This window comes from Delphinus delphis, chromosome 6, assembly GCF_949987515.2.
Source record: "Delphinus delphis chromosome 6, mDelDel1.2, whole genome shotgun sequence".
NCBI lineage: Eukaryota > Metazoa > Chordata > Mammalia > Artiodactyla > Delphinidae > Delphinus > Delphinus delphis.
Genome location: NC_082688.1, coordinates 112,250,635 through 112,255,553, shown reverse-complemented (window position 1 = coordinate 112,255,553; position 4,919 = coordinate 112,250,635). Strand labels below are relative to the sequence as shown.

Sequence of the window (4,919 nt, the reverse complement as noted above, 5' to 3'; positions counted from 1 at the left end):
GCTGAAGGGAGCCGGGGGACCTGGCCCCGTGACCGGACGCTGGTATCCTTTCTTGAGCATCGTCCTTGGAAGAGCCTTGTGGAGAAACACAGTTGAGTCACTGGTTTAGCGAGCTTTAATATTTTGAAATTTCGTGAAACTCTTTAGATTATATTACATAAGTATTTATGTTACATTAAACGCTGACTTATTTGAACTATTATTTAAAATAAAATATTACAGGATCAGTATTATTTAAACATGTATTAAAAATAAATATTAACATAAATATTATATGTACCTATATTTGCTGCAAAACTTAAATTCTTTTTTCTGTTGGGGAAGTCCTTTTTGAAAATGAGCAGAAGCAGGTACCAACAAATAAAAAATATTATTTAAAATAAACAAATGATTTAAATGGTGCATGCTGAAGTGTGAGGGAGCCTGAAAAAATGCACCCTCCTTTCTCAGACCAAGTCCTGAAACGACAGAGGAATGTGAGGAAGAGTAAGGCAGGCGGGAGCTCCAAACATCAGCTGGTCTGTCTGTGAAGAGTGGGCTTCGGAACCCCGAACCCACAGGGACAGAGCGGCCACGCAGCCTGACCTGCCTCCGAACCTTCCTGCAGGGGGCGCTGCTGAGCCCAAGCTCTCTGGAGGGGGGTGGGCGCTGGAGGTCCAGGGCCTCGGAAGTGCCTGGGCTCCACCACAGACCAGGGATCCCCTCTGTTCTCCACTTAGGAGGAAGCTTCAGAACTGGGGAAAAAGCCACGCCAGCCCGCAGTGATTAACTCCTGAACTTAAGATTTCCATTTATGACGGTTCATTTATTTATTCCGTCATTATTTATCTGTTCCCTTTAATCCTCTGGTTCCTTTACGAGATGAAATAGTATGTGAAGTTCATCAGATTCTATTTTCAGACTGCCAGGGTTTAAATCCTAGCTCCACTGCTTACTAGCCATGACGTGGGGCAAGTAACATTTCTAAGCCTCAGTTTTCTGTAAAGTGTTTACCTACGTTATGATAATACATGAAAAGCATCGTTCGGTTCTTGGTGCACAGTGAGAGCTCAGTAAGGTCACTGATGGTGTTGCTCAAGTTGTTTGTTTTTAGTCTTCCTGGTGCCCTCATGAACACACAGAGCAGTGCGTCTCAAACGTCAAAGCTCGGACAGCTCACGGTTAGTCTACCTGGAGTGGGGCTAGAGCATCTGTGTGTCTACCACTCCCTAGGTGATGCTGACCTGCAAGGCACTGCGCTTGGAGGTGTGGGACCTGCACGCCTTACACAAGGTGCTGGATAAGGCAGACCCTTCTTAGTTTTCTCTTCTTCAGCTAAAACAAAATTCTTTAATAGAATCAGTGGTCTCTGTCTAATGCTGCTGTCCTCAATATTTTAAAGGGTCAATCCATACCTAACTAGGTGGTAAAAGGCTTTGGGATGGGTTGGACTCAGGTCTGCCCCTAACGTTTGCAGGGTTCAAGGCAAGATTTCAGTTGGAGGCCCATGTGCTGAATGTCCAAATAGTTAAAAGGTTATAATCAAACAAACGAGCTTAAATAGGATCTGTGCTACTCCCAACAAGAACATGGAAAGATGCTCAACATCACTATTCATTAGGAAAATGCAAATCAAAACCACAGTGGGATACCACCTCATACCCACTAGGAAGGTGCTGTCAAAAAACAAAAACAAAACAAACCCCCAGAAAACAGCAAGTGCTGGGGAGGATGTGGCGACACAGGCACCACCGCACACTGCTGGTAGGAGTACGAAGCGGTGCAGCTGCTGTGGAAAACAGCAGGGTGGTGCCTTAAAAAGAAATTAAAAACAGAGTCATCTGCCGCCGCTGCGCCTTTCACCTCTTCGGGGGCAGGGGCCCGGGCCAGGTTTTACACATCTGCAAGCAGACCGTTCCGGAGCTCTGCCAGCCGACCCCACGGCGTCCTCTCCCATGTGCCTCTGGGGGCTCACTAGGAAACAAGGTGTGTCGTCCTCAGCTACGTGGGAGTCCTCTCTCAGGAGGAGCTGCGGGAGCAACATCTTTCCTCACGCCAACGGGTTCGACAAGATATAGCTTCACAATCTCTGGATCAAGACATTTTATTAAAAGGTAAAACTGAAATTGAAGAGCTAAAATCCCTGGACGAAGAAATTTCTGAAGCCTTCGCCAGCACAGGCTTCACCCGGCACTCTTAGCCCGTGTTCAGCCCCACAAACCCCGACAGTTCCGCAGAGGACCGCTTGGCCCACCTGGGGAGAAGGCGTCGCAGGAGCCGAGGGCGCCTCTGCGCGGGGCCTTGCAGACGCCCCTCCGCCGGATGCTAAAGCTCTTCAGCCTGGTAGACAGACCCCCGTGAGGACTCCGCGGCGCACAGCCGCGGCAGACAGTTCAGGAAAGGAAGTGAAGGGACCGCTGCAGGCAAGCAGAGCTGCAGGGAGCACACAGGCCAGGGGCGTACCAGGCACGTCGGGAATGTACACTGGAGACCGCAGTTCACGCCAGCGGCCGGAATAAGACGTTGGTGCCTCCGATTTTGCTACGATCAATACTCTCGGGGTTGACAAGGTGAGCTCAGGAGCCTTGCAGCGCATCGCTGCAGTTTGGTGCAACTCTCCCGGAGGACCACGCCGCCGAGTGCATCAGGCAGCAGGGTGGCTAGGGCACTGCCTTTAATCTCCTTTAACCTGGAGTCCGCGGAGGAAGACGAGCAGTGCCCCGCGGCGCCACGGGGGACAGCAACGACATCCACGTCCAGCCCAGGGGCGGCTCCACGTTCGCCAGCCCCGCTGAGGCTCCGACGCCCGCGAGGGCGCCCTGGCGGGCCGAGGGCTTCCCCGTGTCGCCGTCCAGCAGCCAGAGCTGGCGCACCTAGAGCCCACCGGTGGGCATCCCCGGATCCCGAGTCCTGGCAGCAGGTCGCAGTGGACCCGAAGAAATCGAGAGCTTGGACAGCAACGGGACCGGAGAGAAGAGCGAGCAAATCCTCCACCTTGGACCTCGCGCACGTGGAGAAGCAGGGGTTCCTGAGGGCGCGGAGGCGGCGGCCGGGAAGACTGGCCCCGAGGGGTCGGTCGGCCAGACAGCCGGCCCCACGACATCGCTGTCCACGGAACTTGCTGAAAAAGAGGCAGAAGAGGCCGCGTCCGAAGCTGCCGAGCGGGAGCAGAGCCCCCGGTGGAGCCCCCAGCAGCCCCGCCGGGCGGGCGGAGAGCAGGTGGCCCACGGGCGGGGCCAAAGCTGGCCCGCCGCCCGAGGGCAAGTCCCTCCCGTTCGGCGGAGGGGCAGCTGCCGTTGCCATCCTGGAGGTGGCAGTTGGGGTGGCACTGGCTCTGAGAAGGAAGTAGATTTTTCGGAGAGAGAAGACAAAAAGGCGTAAGGTTTTAGTCGTGTCGACCGGACTGGAGCGACCAGGAGCTGGCTGGACATCCCTTGGACACTCCGGGGTCAGGAGGACTTGGGTCCGCAGGGCAGGGGGCCGACCCACGTGTTAGGGCTTGAGCTGGAGGCTGCGCGCGGTGGTCTGATTGGAGGCCCCGGGCCTGGGCGCCTGTGCCCTGTAGGGTGCACAGCCTCCGCCCACCAGCCCCGTAGCGCCTTCCCCAGTGGTGACAGCCCCACCCCACGTGTCTCCCCGTGTTGCCAAACGTCCCCCGGGGACAACGTCGTCCCGTGAGAGCCACAGTCTCAGAGCGAGAGGGTCCCCGTGGGGGGGCCTGGGGGGCAGACCCCAGGCAGGAGGGCGTGGCTGTGGGCCCCTCGGCTGCTGGCGCGCTCCTGCCTGGGGTCTCTCAGCTCCTCTGCTCTTCCCACCCTCAGTCCCGCAGCCCAGGTGCTCTGCCGGGTCTCAGCCGCCTCGCCCCAGGGTGCCCCGAGGCCCTGTGGAGAGGGCTCTCCCAATGCTTCCCGCAGTTCCCCTTGTAAAGATGCTGCCTTTAGTCTTTAAACGTACAAGACGGAAGAGACCCGGGGCCCCTGCCCGTGACCGCGGGGCAAGTTTGTCTCCGCGTTTGGAAGCTGGAGGGTGGCTTAGCTGGCCTATCGAGGTTGCTCGCAGCCCTTTTGTCTGTGGGCACCCTTGAGCCGACGGGGACTCGCCAGCCGGCAGCGTCTCTCTTGCTGGGCATCGCTGTCCGTGACCTGGACTAGGGTGATTCGCAGGTTCTGGCCTCAGCCTTCTTCCCAGTCAGGCCGCTCCTCGGCGGTCTCTTGCCAGGTGATAACGGTTTCCACACGTGGGCTTACAGGCCAGTGAATCATCTCTCATTCAGTACACGAAGCCTCCTAAACATCATTGAAGTAAAAAGCAGGAAAGAGAGGCTGCCCTTGAGGTTCTCTAGCTTGGCTTTCAGAATTCCATAACCGAAGCTTACACTGAGCTCATCACAGCCCAAATGCCAGAGTGACAAACCATGATGATCACGGTCAGCATGTGCCCGTGGAGACTCAGCGTAGCCTCATCCACTGACCGCATGCCTCACGGGGGAGAGCATCTCTTCATGCCTGAGGTCAGTGTCACTGACGGGACACATGTGCTTGAGACAGGTCATCTCAGATTATCCTAGTAAATGTAACAGGTTACTTTTTAAACCCTGAAATTTGTAATAAAATTACTTTACCTATCCCGATCACCAAAAAACAACAACAACAAAAAAAACCAGAATGATCATATAATTCAGCAGTTCTGCTTCTGAGTATATACCCAAAAGAATTGAAAGCACAGTCTTGAAGAGATATTTGTACACCCGTGTTTATAGCAGCATCATTTACAATGGCCAAAAGGTGAAAGCAACCTAAGTGTCCGTGGGTGGATGAATGGGATAGAAGAATGGATAAACAAAACGTGGTCTCTACATACAAAGGAATATTATCTGGCCTTAAAAAAGAAAGAAACCTTGTCACATGCTGCAAAAAGGATGAACCTTGTGGACATCATGC

At 54.4% G+C, this 4,919-nt stretch overlaps 1 pseudogene; it reads left to right on the top strand.

The window, feature by feature from the left end:
- Positions 1 to 940: 940 nt before the first annotated feature.
- On the top strand, positions 941 to 3,328 carry LOC132427735 (bcl-2-like protein 13 pseudogene; annotated as a pseudogene).
- Positions 3,329 to 4,919: the final 1,591 nt, after the last annotated feature.